The sequence below is a fragment of the Oryctolagus cuniculus genome, chromosome 7 (assembly GCF_964237555.1).
Source record: "Oryctolagus cuniculus chromosome 7, mOryCun1.1, whole genome shotgun sequence".
Classification (NCBI taxonomy): Eukaryota; Metazoa; Chordata; class Mammalia; order Lagomorpha; family Leporidae; genus Oryctolagus; species Oryctolagus cuniculus.
Window position 1 is genome coordinate 157,662,002 of NC_091438.1, and position 16,767 is coordinate 157,678,768.

Consider the following 16,767-nt stretch of genomic DNA (forward strand, 5'->3'; position numbering starts at 1 on the left):
GTCTGGACTGAGCTGTGTGAGCTGAACAAGAGCCGTGCCCTCAGACCTCCAAACTCTGGCTGGACCAGCAGCAGAGGAGCGAAGAGGCGACAGCCGCTCCTCTGCGCACCGCTGCGAGTGGCCTGGCGCTAGCAGCATGAAGCTCACGGATCACGTTGAGCTCTGGAACCCCCCAGGAAGTCAGTTAATGGACTGATCATCGTTTTCATCCTAATTCTTCTTGGAGCTCTGATCTTTCAGGCTTTTCCTCAGCTCCACACATCGTCTACACTTCGAACTCCGTCAATTTAAGAGTAAAGGTACCAGGAAGCCTCCCTACTACCAGGAAACCAAGGCAAAACCAAGGCAAAACCAAACAAGGTACTAACACCACTGTGCCATGAACAAACTGTTCGGGTCAGATGGGGAATCCGATGAATTATTGCAAGTTCAGCAAAACACACAGACATCGCACAGGACAGCTAGGGAGGAACAAGCAAACGGCGGATGACACGGCGGGGGACACCCTCTGGAGGCCAAGGTTTCAAGGGCAGGCCGAGTGGCAGCCCCCCAGGACCATGGTCGGAGTCAGTGGGACCCGCTCTTCCTGGCAGGAGGGGGGACCTCGCCTGGAAGCAGAAAGACTTGGCTTATCACTGCGAAATCATCTCCGGATAAAATGACACTTGCTTCACGAAGGCCATCTTCTCTCTTCAGAGAGACTCAAGTTTCAGTGAATCCACTTCACAGCATCAGTGAGAAGACAGCAAGCCGCACAGTCACCTGGGGAGGGAGCAGCTCTGGAAGCCAGATGCCAGAGACCCCACATCTCTGCAGCGCCTCCGCCCCTGCACGCCCGCAGCGCCTCCGCCCCTGCACGCCCGCAGCGCCTCCACCCCTGCACGCCCGCAGCGCCTCCGCCCCTGCACGCCCGCAGCGCCTCCGTCCCTGCATGTCTTCAGCGCCTCCACCCCTGCATGTCCGCAGCGCCTCCGCCCCTGCATGCCTGCAGCACCTCCGTCCCTGCACGCCCGCAGCGCCTCCGCCCCTGCATGCCCGCAGCACCTCCGCCCCTGCATGTCCGCAGCGCCTCCACTCCTGCATGCCCGCAGCGCCTCCGCCCCTGCGTGTCCGCAGCGCCTCCGCCCCTGCCCGCAGCGCCTCCACCCCTGCATGTCTGCAGTGCCTCCACCCCTGGGTGCCCACAATGCCTCCACCCCTGTGTGTCCACAGCACCTCCACCCTGTATGCCCGGAGCGCCTCCACCCCTGCATGTCCGCAGCGCCTCCACCCCTGCGTGCCCGCAGCGCCTCCACCCCTGCATGCCCACCCACCACAGGGCTGGGTGCCCAGGACTTCCTCCCTCCCACTGCCTCGGGCCCTGCAGGCTAGAGCCCTTTCCTTTTCCTTTTTTTTTTTTTTTTTTTTTTAAGATCTATTTTATCCACTTGAAAGGCAGAGTTACAGAGAGGGGAGGGGAGAGAGAGAGCGCGCACGTGAGCGATCTCCATGTGTTGGTTCACTTCTCAAATGGCCGCCAACAGTCAGGGCTGGGCCACACGGAAGCCAGAAGCCAGGAGGAGCTTCCTCTAGGTCTCCCGAGTGGGTGCAGGGCCCAAGCACTTGCACCATCCTCTGCTGCTTTTCCCAGACCCATTAGCAGGGAGTCGGATGGGAAGTAGAGCAGTCAGAACACAAACTGCCAATCTGAAATGCTGGTGTCGCAGCCAGGGGCTTTACCTACTGCACCCCAATGCCGGCGCCCATCCCTAGTTATTCTTTCTCATGTATTCTCCCAGATACGCTTGAGGAACATCTGAGAAAATTAAAACTAATTGGTTTAAGACTTTTTTATTTGAAAAGTAGAGTACAGAGAGGCAAAGGTAGGGCGAGAGACAGGTCTTTCATCCACTGGTTCACTCCCCAAATGGCCCCAACAGCCAAACTAGGCCGATACGAAGCCAGGAGCCAGGAGCATCTTTTGAGTCTCCCACATGGGTGCAGGGCCCAGGAACTTGGGTCATCTTCTACTGCTATCCCAGGCCATTAGCAGAGAGCTGAATCAGAAGTCCAGCAGCCAGGACTCGAACCGGCACCCATATGGGATGCCAGCACAGCAGGCGGTGGCTTTACCCACTTCGCCACAGGGCTGGCCCCTAATTGAGGCTTTTATTGGAATTGTTAAACCTAGAAATTAATGTAGAAAATCTTCCCCATAAATTTCAGTCTCCTTTCTCTTTGCAAAGCTTCTTTATCTGACTTTCTCTAAGGTTATCATGGGGTGGGTGTTTGGCACAGCAGGTAAGTCTCCACTTGAGGGGCCTGCATCCCATATTGGAGTGCCTGGTTTGAGTCCCCGGTAACTCTGTTTCCAACCCAGCTTCCTGCTAATGCAGACCGTGGGAGGCAGGAGATGATGGCTCAAGTACGAGGCCACCCACGTGAGAAACCCAGATGGAGTTCCAGCTGTTACAGGCACGTGGCTGTTACAGGCACGTGAGGAGTGAGCCAGCAGTTGGACGCTTGCTCTCCATCTGTCTCTGCCTTCTGACAGGAGCCAGGAGATTCTTCTGGGTTTCCCGTGAGGATGCAGGGGCCCAGGCGCTCGGGCCAAACTTCTGCTTCTTTCCTGGTGCATCAGCAGGGAACTGGATAGGAAGTGGAGCAGCCAGGTCTTGAACAGGCACTCCTAGAGGATGCCGGCGTCGCAGGCGGCAGCTTTACCCACTCTGCCACGGAGCCATCCCCAGCCCCTCTACTCTTACCTGTCAGCCTCCACACCACTCCTGAGCCACAGGCCCGCACCCTCCCTTTCTCCACACCATTCAGACACCAATTCTAGAGACTGGATTTCCTCCTCCCTCTCCCCAAGCCTCTTCTCCATTCCCACAGCAACTGCCCTAGTCCATCAAGCAGTTCCTAGTGCTAACCACCGCCCACTGCCTTCAGAGGGGGCATTCTGACGAGGACAGGGTACTACTGCACGGCACCTAAAATGCCTCAGTGGTCTCTCCCTGACCACACAACGAAATCCTAACCCTTGAGTTAGGACCTTAGCCTGAGTCTCCTGCCTCCCAGACTAGCTTCCCACCACCACCTCTGCAGCGACTGGATCGCCACTCCACCTGAAACCCTGCAGACAACTGACGCCCCCGGAGGGCTCCTATCAGGGCGGCCTCCCCCGGACACACTGGCCTCCACACGTACACCTAGGGCAGCACAGCAGTGTTTTATTATCCACACCTGTGTTTACATATCAAAATCTTATTCTTGTATTTGTTGTGCTTAGCACAAACACTGGGGCATGGAGGAAATGGGTATTTAATAAATGATTAGTCAATGAATGGATGGTTTCTCCACTGAATCACACTGCTTCTAAGTGCAAAAGAGTCTGGGAAGTGGCAATTTACAGTCAGATATCTACAGACACATAGACCATGCTCAGAGCCACATGAAAAGCAGAATCAAATCAGAGCAAACGATTCTGGAAAGCAGGTAACTGTAAAGCGTGTGTCTCACTTAAATACGCTCTATGGCTTTCTGGTCGTTAGACTAACATTACATTGTTAGACCAACATTAAAATCAGTTTGCATCATTGATACCACAATGGTTAGAAAGGAAGCGCAGCTATAGAGAATTAAAGAAAAACTGGTTTAGGAAGAAACTTTTGCGATGAGTCATTCACAAATGAATAGCTGAGGACTAGCTACACCTGTAGACTCTTGGTTCACCAAGAAATCCCTTTAAACAAATAACTACCTTTCCCCCAAACAAACAGAGTAATTATGGGGAAGGCTTGTTAGTGTTCAGGCAGTGAACAAGACACCCACTCCTGTCCTAGCACGGCCTCTGGGCAGTCTCCGCGCTGGCCGGCCGAGTGCCGGGGCAGGGCTCCCTCACGCACCCGCCTCCGGCGCTCTACTAGCTAATGGACGTGAGCGCCGCGTCCTGCAGGTTCAGCTCCTGAGAACAGATCTTAAAGGTGAGGCACAGCAGCGCCGGAGAAAGTCGATTTAATTTGTTTAGCATCATAAAAGGGACATTTCCACATGGACAGCAAGGACATGAATATCATGTGTGTATGGCAGAATTATAAACGCATTTTTGGCAAAATTCAATAAAGCTGATTCTACTGCATAAGGTCAGCAATTTGCTATAAAAAATGATATGATTGCAATTTTTAATATAACCCATGCATTTGCTGCAGGATGCTCTCGGAGACTGTGTAATGTCACCATCGACCTCTCCACAGGCGCAGGGATCGCCCTGTCTACCCTTCATGTCCTGATAAAAGCGTCCTGCAGAACACCACTCAACAGAGCCAAGCGCTCCGAGCCCAACACGCCCTCTTCACAAGCCCAGGGACGAGCTCTGCCTTGGAGCCCCAGCAAGGCCACACGAAGACTCGGCAACGACGGCCAGCTGACATCAAATGAGTCCTCCACTGCGATGGTCAGTGCAATCCACGCACATGAAAGGTATGGACGAAATAAGTGACCTCAGCGGTCAGTCTAGATTTCATTGCTAAAATGTGGTGCATCAAGCAGAGGGCCCTGGTCCACGCGAGCCGTCTACACGCTGAAATCCAACCCAGTGATGACAGAGGCACGCGGCCTCCTTCCCTAAGCCTCCGTGCTGATGTGTTCACTTTTTGGGGAAAGAGTTTACCACGAAGATTAAATGACCAAATGTATGTGAGAATGCTTTTAAACCATAAAGTAAAATACATATGCCAGTGGTTATTATGCAGCGTGTACTGTATCAGCTCAGGTCTGCTTATAAATCACAATAACTGTGTTACCAGTGGCTTCTACCATCTCATCACGAAGTTCTCCGAGGCCGTGGACCATTTATAATCTCTGGTGCATTTAGCACGGCACACGGCTGACACCAGACCATGCCTGGTGAATACAGCTGAACTCGGTCAGGGATCACACGAGAAAACTCAGACTGGGAAATAGGAAACTCCTACGGATGTCTTTCATTCCTCTTAATCAACTTATTTCATTATCGGAGAGAGAGAAAGAGAAAGGTGAGAGACAGAGACAAAGTATCTCCCATCTGACGGCTCACTCCCCACATGTGTACAACAGCCAGGGCTGGGCCAGGCCAAAGCCAGGAGCCGAGAAATCAATACGGTCTCTCCTGTGGGTGGCAGAGACCAAAGTACGAGGGCCTATCCTGCTACCTCCCAGGGTGCACATTAGTGAGAAACTTGGAGAAAGGCTGGGACTTGAACCCAAGGATTCCCACATGGGATGCAGGCACCCCAAAGAGGGTCTTTGCTGCTGGGCCAAATGCCCGTCCCCGGCGTTTTCTCTTCCACAGCATCTTCAGATGGAAGCTGTAAAATACCACTCATTTTCCACCACAACCACAGTCCCACCATGGGTTCCTGAATCAAATCAAACTCCTTTCCTGCCTTAGAGTCTCGGAGCCTGCCATCCCCACTGGCCAAGCGCTCTTGTTCTTCACAGAACCGTTGGCATTGTGGTATCAGCAACCCTCCCAGTGCAGGCCTGCCCCCCCCCCCCCGCATGCTCCTGCAGCTCGCCTCTCCGTCATCAGTTTTCTTATTTGTTCACATATCGGGGGGGGGGGGGGGGGGTGTCGGTCCTGTCTCCACCCCAGACCTCTATCTGTTCTACTCACTACTATATCCATGGTGCCAGTAAAATACATGTACTCAATAAATACTTGTGGGGCTGGCGCTGTGGTATAGTGGGTAAAGCCACTGCCTGCAGTGCCGGCATCCCATATGGGCACCGGCTTGAGTCCCGGCTGCCCCACTTCCAATCCAGCTCTCTGCCATGGCCTGGAAAAGCAGTAGAAGATGGCCCAACTCCTTGGGCCCCTACACCTGCGTGGGAGATCCAGAAGAAGCTCCTGGCTCCTGGCTTCAGATCAGCTCAGCTCCGGCCATTGCAGCCAGTTGGGGAGTGAACCAGCGGATGGAAGACCTTTCTCTCTCCCTCCCTCCTTCCCTCCCTCTCTCTCTCTCTCTCTCCTCTCTCTGTTTAACTCCAACTTTCACATAGATAAATAAATCTTTTAAAGTAAATAAATACATACTTGTAGGATTGTATGGATGCTAGAAGTCTTTCAAAATTAGCTGCTAAGATCTTCAAAAGCACAGTGCGCGTTTCTGTTGCTCCCGTTATTCCTGCTTCTCTCATTTCTATTTCAGGCTTTGTCTCCTCGTTTCAAGGCTATTTAAAAGAGGGCCTTTGATTGGGAAAAAAATGTAAGTAAATATCACAAATGGAGAATATCGTGGAGCTCCATATTTGTTCTCTTCCAATTACACCCTGTGCAAATTATCTCTGCTTGTAAGTTAAACCGATTTTCTAACTGCCTCTTCTTCAAATTCAACCTGTGCTCTTTCGGCCAAGACCCCAAATTTTGCAATTAGAATATTTAATTCACAATTCCGTTTGTGACTCACAAAACTGGAAAGGTTGACTTTGTTCTTTAGCGTCCATGTTTACCACTGTCAGGGGTAGAACGCTTTTCTTATCGGTTAAGAGTACAGATACAGCTTGAAGCCAAAAACAGAGTGGAAAAGGGTCCCATTCCTACACACTTTAGGTTTCACTGAAAAGATGACATTTACGTGGTTGTGATATTTAATTTATCATGGAAGGTCATGTTTTTTTTTCTGCTGAAATACCATGATATGGTAAACTTCAACTTTATGAACGAAAGCCTTTGCGATCACTTAACAAATCGAAAATCTACACAAAATTTAAAGACCACCATATTACCAGAGACAATCTACTCAGCAATCTAATTACAGAAAGATTACTTTAAAGGGCTTTAAAACTAAAAAGAATAATTAACAGTAAGAGACTAAAGCCTTCCCACGTCCTCCTGTCTGGTACAGGGCAGCGCTCTGAGAAGACCCGCTCCTGACAGCATGATTTAGAAACCAAACACAGGTCTGCTCAAAGACAGAGGGAAGTTACTAGAGGTGCTTGTTCTCAACACGACTGAAATGCAAGCCCACCTCCTCCTCATTCTAATACTGGAGACCGCCAGTGAATGGCCTAGACTTATTTCAAAAATGCAAAGAAGATAAAGCTGTTGACTAGCAAACCTAATAGGCCTATACCGTCTTATATTCAGATATATCATCCATATGCATATATATAATGCAGATACTGGAATACACACTTGCATACCAGCAAATGCTTTTTCTTTTTTTAATAAGGCATGGGCTCAAAATGTTGACTCTAACAATGGATTGGTAAATTAATGATATCATCCAAAGTCATTTTTAAATCTTTCTAATTACAGTCCAATCAACATAAAATATTTTTTCATTAGAGACTGCCTTATGTTATACCTTCTGTTGTTTCAAAAATCCCTGCTTCCAATATTTTCCAACAGTTCTGATAAACCCATGTATCATGCAGTACCTTTTGTGAAAACTTGTCTATCCTTAGCATATAAACTTCCTTAAAGAAACTCCCACCCTACAACCAATAAGAAGAACAAGTTTCCTTAAAAGCATCTTAGAGGGGCTGGCACTGTGGTGTAGCAGGTGAAGCCACCTCCTGTGGTGCCAGCATCGCATCCCATATGGCCGCTGGTTCGAGTCCTGGCTGCTCCTCTTCCGATCCAGCTCTCTGCTGTGGCCTGGGAAAGCAGCAGAAGATGGCCCAAGTGCTTGGGCCCCTGAAACTGTGTGGGAGACCAGGAAGAAGCTCCTGGCTTTGGATCGGCTCAGCTTCAGCCGTTCACGGCCATTTGGGGAGTAAACCAGTGAATGGAAAATCTCAATCTCTCTCTCTCTCTCTGCATCTGCCTCTTTGTAACTTTGCCTATCAAATAAATAAATCTTAAAAAGAGAAAAGTCACCTTAGAAAGCTAGTGGTGATACAGAATATATCCATATTTGCCTCTTACACAATCTGGAGCTCTAGTACCATAGCTTTTGCTAACCATTAAGGTCTAGCTCATCTCAAAAAACAAAGCTGGTTAACCGTACAGTACCTTTCCCTCATATATACACATAATTTGCTCTTTTTTTTTTTTGATAGGCAGAGTTAGACAGTGAGAGAGACAGAGACAGAGAGAAAGGTCTTTTTTCGTTGGTTCACCCCCGAAGTGGTCGCTACGGCCAGCACTGTGCTGATCTGAAGGCAGGAGCCAGGCGCTTCCTCCTGGTCTCCCATGTGGGTGCAGGGCCCAAGGACCTGGGCCATCCTCCACTGCACTCCCAGGCCGCAGCAGAGAGCTGGACTGGAAGAGGAGCAACCAGGACAGAATCTGGTGCCCCAACTGGGACTAGAACCTGGGGTGCTGGCTGCGCAGTCAGAGGATTAGCCTAGTGAGCCCCAGCGCTGGCCCATAATTTGCTCTTTGTGAAATGAAATGCATCTCCCATTCTGTGGGCTGTCTAAACAGCTCTGAAAATCCTTAGTTTAAGGCTTCAGAAGAAAGAGGCTAGTCAGCGGGCACAACAGTTCAAAGTCACCACTTGGGATGCCTGGATCCCATATCAGAGAGCCCGAGCTCAAGTCCTGGCTCCACTTTCAGTTCCAGCTTCCTGCTAACGGCATACCCTGGAGGCAGCAGGTGATGGCCTCAAGTACTTGGGTTCTTGCCACCCATATGGGAGACCTGGACGTAGTGCCAGGCTCCTGGCCCAGCCCTAGCTGTTACAGGCATTTGAGGAGTGAATCAATACATGGAAGGTGTCTCTTCTCCATCCCTGCCTTTCAAAAGATAAAAATGGAGGCTGGCGCTGTGGCATATCGGGCTAAGCCTCCACCTGCAGCACCAGTATCCCACATGGGTGCTGGTTCATGTCCCAGCTGCTCCTCTTCCACCAGCTCTCTGCTATGGCCTGGGAAAGCAGAAGATGGCCACATCCTTGGTCCCCTGCACCTGCGCGGGAGACCCGGAAGAAGCTCCTGGCTCCAGATTGGCCCAGCCAGCAGCTGCAGCCATTTGGGGAGTGAACCAATGGATGGAAGACCTTTCTTTCTCTCCCCCCACCCCCAAATAAATAAAATCTTTAAAAATACAAAATAATTTTTAAGAGACTTGTCGTATAAACGTGCCTATACTCTGCTTTGGGACAAACGTGCTGTATTATTCATGCATCTTCTTCCTCTATGGTTCCAGCACCCACTCCCACTTCTACCCCGTGTGTCTTCCTCCAGTGCAGGGACTGGAGTGCTAGAAGTTCCATTTCCCAGACTCCTTGGCAGCTAGAGCTCTGGACAGCAAGTGAGTCCCCCTCTTTAGGGGTACTCACAGGTGGCTTACAAAGTAAAAAGGGGGCAAAGAGCTGTCCTTTGCTGCTTTTGGTCACTGCACACATAGCAGATATTGGAAACACTCGGGTTTCTGACTGCAGTGTCCAGAGTCCACCCTCACGGCAGTTTTAACAGAGGTGGAAGCCAAGTTCATACTCCAACGTCCTGTGATTGACTTTGTGAACACAGAAGACACCAGCAGCGGTGGCAGCAGTGGCAACTTCCTGGTCCCTGTGTCAGAGCTAACGGGAAGTGCTCTGGGACTCACCAGCTCCAGTGGCAGCCTCCCCACACCCCGCCCCACCCCCCAAGTGCCTGATCCAGGCTGAGGCAGCAGCCCCTGGCAAGTTAGCTTCCCAGAGTTCTGGAACTCACTCCTGGAGGCCTGGTCATGGTTACTCCTCTAGCCCTTTCGAGTATGCTGTAACCTCCTTAACCACCCGTATTAAATCCTTCTTCTACTCAAAATTCCTAGAAGTTTCTGTTGCGTGGATTTCTGCGACACCATCAGGTTTATCTTTGTAACATGACATCGCAGTGCACTGACTGCCACAGAGCCCCATCACTGCAAGAGCCCCAGCGGACACTGCAGATCTCCACGTACACATCTTCCCTGTGTCGGCTCGCCACGATCTAAAGTGTGCGGGACTCACTCTTCTCACTGTGAGGGTGTGAGCTGATACAGGGCCTGTGTGAGGACACGAAGTGATGATGCAGGCCTTGGGATGTGTGTGCGGCAACTTTGACAGTCGGTCTGATAACCAACACCTCGGGCTAAAGGGTCACTCCGCCCTGAGGGAAGCAGAGCGAGAGACTCCGGCACGCTCTTCACAGCGGCGTGAATGCGAGACCACGGGCAAAAGGGCACTTCTTCTTGTTCCCTGAAAAGCCTCCCCTCTAGAGGACGCACCTGATCAGCACTGCTGTCGACCAAGCTCGGATTGTAGTGCAAGGCTCTCTGCTACACACTTCCAACTATTTTCACGTAATTCCTACAAGACTCTTTCACAGTCAATACTACCATTGACTCCATTTTACAGTTAAAGAAACCAAGATGTGTGAGGCCAAGTATTTTCTGCGGGACTGCACAACTCAAAAGTGGTGAGGCTGGGTCTGGGACCCCAAAATCTGTGCTCCAGGGTCTTCCAGGCGCTTGTATTCCAATATGACCCATTCTTTGGTCACTCTGAAGACTGTTTCTAAAGCTATGTGGGGTCAGTACTGGGAAACCTCGCCCCTTCCCATTCCATGGACCCAAAGCGCAGTGCTCACACGTGACTGCCAGTGACATCAAATGGCACAACCACTTTCAAAACAGAACACAACTTTCCTTAGAAGTTAAATACACATGGGGCCGGCGCCGTGGCGCAGTGGGTTCATCCTCCGCCTGCGGCGCCAGCATCCCATATGGGCGCCAGTTTGAGGCCTGGCTGCCCCTCTTCCAATCCAGCTCTCTGCTGTGGCCTGGGAAAGCAGTAGAGGATGGCCCGTGTCCTTGGGTCCCTGTACCCACATGGGAGACCGGGAAGAAGCACCTGGCTCCTGGCTTTGGATCAGCACAGCTCCGGCTGTTGCAGCCATCTGAGGAATGAACCAGCAGAGGAAAGACCTTTCTATCTCTCCCTCTCACTGTCTGTAACTCTACCTCTCAAATAAATAAATAAAATCTTTAAAAAAAAAAAAAGTTAAAACACACCTCCCATAGGACCCAGCCATTCGCCCACGAGGTATCTGCCTTGAGGGAAGGGATTACACACACAGACTTACACAGGCAGCTTTGTCTTTAATATCCCCAAAGCGGAGCCACCCAAGTGTCCAGCAGCGGGCGAGTAGTAACCTGCTACCACTGGACTCGGGAGTCACAGGAACACATCTGACGCACAGCAATGCTCTCTGCAACGACCCACAGCAAACTGCTCGGAGCGGCATCCTCGGGGAAGGAAGTCGGAGCAGGGACGGGACGGGACGGGACGGGACGGGGTGGGAGGCGCGTTCCTCACTGTGCACCCTCTTGACGAACTTTTAAAACGATGGGGATACCCTACCTTGTCAAAAAGTTTTAAAGGTCATTTCAGTAAGACTGAGATACATGAAATGTCACTTTTGTCACTTTGCTTTTCTTCGTAGTGTCGCTGCAGGCGCACAAGTTTATGAAAAGAATCACTCTTCATTTTCAGGAAAAACATCAACGTTACCAGGTGAATCCCGAAGAGCTGCCCTCCCCCAGGCTCCTCCGCTGCGTCACCCCATCGTAGGGTGCAGGGCAGGAAATGAGTTAGCTCGGGTTTCTTGGGGGAGCAAGTGCTGTGGGCTTCCCCCCGAATGAGGAAGCCGTGGTTGTCCACGCCACGGCACTCAGCTCCCTAGCCGAGGGTGTCCACGCCACAGCACTTGGCAGCCCTAGCCGAGTGTGTCCAAGCCACAGCACCCAGCTCCCTAGCCGAGTATGTCCAAGCCACAGCACCCAGCTCCCTAGCCAAGTGTGTCTATACCACAGCAATCAGCTCCCTAGCCGAGTGTGTCTACGCCACGGCACTTGGCTGCCCTAGCCGAGTGTGTCTAGGCCATGGCACTGGCGGCCTTAGCCGAGTGTGTCTACGCCACGGCACTTGGCTGCCCTAGCCGAGTGTGTCTACGCCACGGCACTCAGCTCCCTAGCCAAGTGTGTCTAGGCCATGGCATTGGCGGCCTTAGCTGAGTGTGTCTACGCCATGGCATTGGCGGCCTTAGCTGAGTGTGTCTACGCTACGGCACTTGGCTCCCTAGCTGAGTGTGTCTACGCCACGGCACTTGGCTGCCCTAGCCGAGTGTGTCTACGCCATGGCACTTGGCTGCCCTAGCCGAGTGTGTCTACGCCACGGCACTTGGCTGCCCTAGCTGCTGAGGTCTCGCTGGATGCTGAGAGAAATCTGTGGAGTTCAAGACAAGTTTGGATAACAAGGGGAGCAGGAAACTTGATGGGGGGGAACCAGTCAGCGTGATGAATGGGCTGGTCCGGAACAGCAGGTGACGGATATGCAGATGCAAGACTGGCAGGGAGGGAAGACGGTCCGCGCACAACAGATGGATGGAGATACTCAATCATCCTCAGGCACGAGCCTGCGGCTGCCACACGGCCCTGTCTGTTCCGGCCGCGGCTCCTTGCTCACCTGCAGGGTGCCTCCCCTACCCGACCCTGCCCCAGACCCACGCCAGGGCGTGGCTGCGCGTGGGAGGAGCAGGAAGTGGGGAGATCGATGCCACAGTGCCACAGGCTGGACTCCCGGGACTACTGCTAGTGGACACCGCTCCCTGTGCCTTCTGCGTCTCTCTCCTGAGGAAGGCTCGTACTGCCAGGAGGCTTGTTTGCTCAGGACAGAGGGACACGTCCACAACACGGGATCTTCCTGCTCACCCGACCTGCTGCCCACTGTCCTCCCTTTTCCTCTCCCTCTCCACGCCCAATGCGAGAGAACCTAGATCAAGCCAGTGGCTCAAGCTCGTGACCCACGTGGAACTCCTCAGGCAGGACCTGTTCCCTCCACGCCTAACAAAGAGGTAAGAAGCAAGAAGAGAAATCCTTCCACTTCTGGCCTTTCTCAGAATGGCCACGGCTTTTAAAACGTCTATGTTGCGCCAGGTTCAGTTGCTCTGGCAGACAGAGGCATGCATCTAAGTCTCGAGCCCATAATCCATGTCTCATTAACGAAGACTCAGAAGGGCTAGGAGCCCCTCGCGGAGCCACCAGCAGTCCTGCCAGCTCCGCCGCGGGAGCTGCCGCCGCCGAGGAAACCGGCCGCAGTCACGCAGGGCCGGGAGCTGGCACCAACTCTGCCCCCTGCCCCCAGGCTATCGGCTGGACCCCAGCTCCAGGAACAAAAGCTTTGGAAAAAGACTTCTGGCATCACTAAGACATACTCAGGAATTAATTATAAAGTAAAGCTGAAGGAGAAAATTAATTTTAGAAACACAAGAGGTTACATTTTTTTTTCCTGGAGATGGGGGAGGAAACACAGTTATTTTGGTTTGCATCCTGGGGGCACAAGCTGGGAGCTGTCCAGTCGATAACCTGGCTATCAGAACAAGGTTTGTAATTAAAAGGTCAGTGACCTGGAAAGTCAGGGCCCCACTCCCAGAGCTTCTCAGTAATGATGGAGCTATTAAATTAAGACTGTTATGAAATCAATGCTAAAAAAGCTTTCATGGTAACGAGATTCCATTCAAGGACATGCAAACTACCTCATGAAATGGACGTAAATGATAAAAAAAAAAAAAAAAAAAAAAAGAAGGTAATGAAAGAGAGCTCAGTTGAAGTCTGTGCAGGATTCACTCCCCCTGGAAGCACCGCAGCGAGAGGAGCCCTTCACCTCCACCCACTGCCAAGGCTGAGGCTGGCAGGTCCCTTCCTCACGGTCACCGCCAGCAAGCAGGCAGCTCTGCTGCCAGGGCTTCCGCTTCCAGGAACAGAAGAGGGTGAGATCTGGTGTCACCTTTTAGAACGAGAAAGTCGTTCCCAAAGTGTGCTTCATTTGTTTAGTTTCCCTGCCCACCTCCACCCCCCGGGACTATTTATTCCATGAGAAAAAGGCCCTTTGCTTGACGTACGTGAGAAGGGCAAAGTGGGCCGAAGTGCCAGGCAACGCCAACCCTCCCTCTGTGCAGGAGTCTACAGAAAAGCTTGGGATGCGCCCCTGCTTCCCACGCGCTTGCTTCTCGACAGGTGTGTCGGAGAAGTGCACGGCCGACACCGTCCCCTCCCCGGCCTCCGGTGAGCCGGGGTCACTTTGACGCATCGCACTCAGCCTGCCGAACATGCTAGGAAGCAGACGGCCTCCTGCGTTTCGTGGCTGACGGTGTCAAATCAACAACACTAGTGACAACGGCGTCCAAGCCTCTAACTTCCAGACTGATTCTGTCGCTGTTTCTAAGTTCCTCTCAAGCCCTGGACTGCAGCCTGTGTGAAGCCCAGTCATGATGCCTGCCTGGCAAGAACTGCGTCTATATATAGACCAGTTCCGTGAGGCTCACGCCCCACACACAGTCCAATTACCGTCATGTGTGGCTGACTCCGCAGTTGACCTGTCATCTGCAGAACCCAGTGGTTGAAGGAAAACAAAAGCATTTATTCTGGGACTCTGAAGGTGAACAGCTGCTTTCTCTTTCATCCAAAAAATTCCCGATTAAAGGAAGAAATGTTGTAAATTACACAAAACGGCAGTACAAACTTCAAAGAAAATGATAAATGATTCTAATAACTTCATGTTTCTCATTAATGACTCCATCTTCAGACTTTAAAGCATCCAAGAGATCTCCAAACAAAAAATAAAAAGCCCAAGCAGGGGAAAACTTGCAACCCAGCGCTATCCCATCCCTGTCCCGTTCACTCCCTCTTGCCTTCCGTGGTTCCAAGGCCCCCTACCCTTTATCTGCACCCCCCATCAGAGAGCACCATGCTTAACCTGTCAGCCAAAGAGGCAGGATGCAGCCCAGCCCCCAGGCTGTGGTTTCACAACAAAACAAACTCAGCTGATGAGTCTGAAGTCACCCTCATTTTCCACTGAGCTGACATGCACTACAGGGACCTCAATTTCTATATTAAATATTAAATAATATTAAAAGAAAAACAAAATTGGATTTGCCTTCTCAGGAAAGAGATGTTTATTAAAAAAAAGAAGAAGAAGAAGAAGAAGAAGAAGAAGAAAAGTTGAGATTATAATTCAAGTCGGTGCTCTGCTGTAATTCCCTAAAGTGACATCTGCTAGGAAGCCAAGACTACAGGGGCTGAGTGCCCTCCCAGAGCCAGTCCTGCAAACCCAGTGCCACAACACGCCTGCAGGAACGGCAGGCTGGGGACGCCAGAGCCCTGGTCCCTCCCACCCGACGGCCAGTGAGCCAACTCTCTTTCCTTCCCAACCACTGTCAGGAACAGGGTAGACGCTCCTCTCCTCCCCACCAGAGACCGTGCCAAGCTCTGCTGATCGTGTAAGCCTGACCCAAGGAACAGCCGGAAATTAAAAAAGTGAAGTTTAAATCCGCGAAGGGGCTTTTCTTCCCCAGACACCGATCAAACCTTGGAATTCTCTGCCCAGAAAAGGTCCTGCCAGAACTTCCCCTACTGGGATTCAACTCGGAAATGGATAATTACTGACTGAAGCAGCATTTCAGAGGATAATGGAGACGGGTGATTAACTTTAGTGATTCTGGGTTTAAGTACAGGGGTAAACTCCGCGGGTCTCCTTAGAGGAAGAGGTTAGGGCAGCCTCTCGGGGATCTGGACGCCTGAACTCCAGCCCAGATCAGAGGTGAGAGGAACTACAGCCACGTGGCCAACACACACTCCTCTTCAGGTCCCCGCTCACACGCCTTCTCTTAGAGACCTCCGACACTCCCTCTTTCACACTGCGTCCCCCACACTCTCTGCTTTTCTCCACCATGGCCTTTGCCCTTGGCAAACTACATACTTCACCTCCCCATCTGTTCCCTGCCTGCCTCCCCACAGCGGAAGTGAAGCACTTTGAGGGCAGGGATTTTGTCTGTTCTCCTCCTGGCTAAATCACCAGTGTGGGGAACGGGGGCATGGCATGGGGTGGACACTCGCTCTTGGATGAATCAATTAATCCACCGATTGGTGATTTTTTTTTTTAAGAACAAATAATAATTGGACAAAACAGTTTCCTCTCTAAAGTAATTATGAGCCAAGTAACTCAAAAGAAGTATTATTGGGTCCGGAGTTTCTCTCGCTCTTTTTTTCCTTCCCTCTCCCAGTCAGGGATTTATTAAAATTAAACAGATTAGATGGAGCTCCTGATACTAAACTGCTCAGCAAAGCCTGCGGTGGGGAAGTGCCGAGCAAACACCAGAGACATTTGTCTCTAAATTGCTCTAAATACCTTCTGCAAATGAAATTCTAACCCAGCTGTGTTTGAGAGAAGATGAGGACTAACTGGTCATTGTCGGTAGAGGAGGCGATCAGGCAGTTCTAACACTGCACAATATACTGGGGCTGAGGATCTCTCGGCAACCATAGATTTTGTCTCAGGTTACCCCGGGTAATCAGCTCGGCTTTTAGGCTCAGCTTTCCCCTGCTTCAATGCTTTGATGAGAGAGCTGAAATCCCTAAGCTTTTATGATTAATTACTCCCCATAGGTACACATATTTCAAGGAAAAACTCTTTTATGGCATAATGCTTGCAGAGTGGAGAAGCCAGCCAACACACTCCAAATTTTAATAATCTCCTAATGATGGGGGGGGGGGCTGATGAGAACAGTGCAGTAGCACAGGCTCAGCACCCCTCACCAGCTCTGTCACAGGGACCAGCCTTGGGGCTGCAGCCCAGCAGCTGCCCATCAATGAAATGTTTGCGCTTATTCTGCCCAAACCTGTGAGTGTGGCCCTGGGACACGTTAGGTAAAGTGACCAACCCGACTGCTGGCTTCCCTTCAGTGGCCGTCTGCGCTGAGCAGCCCACCAATCATTCCGACTGAACACAACTAGGAGCTCAAAACCAAGAGCTATGAGGCCCACGTTCCAGCTCCTAAAGG

At 51.4% G+C, this 16,767-nt stretch overlaps 1 protein-coding gene across 5 annotated transcripts in view; it reads right to left on the reverse strand.

The window, feature by feature from the left end:
* PEX14 (peroxisomal biogenesis factor 14) overlaps positions 1–16,767 on the reverse strand; it is a 153,865-nt gene that overhangs the window by 74,648 nt on the left and 62,450 nt on the right. The gene's annotated exons all lie outside the window — the stretch shown is intronic.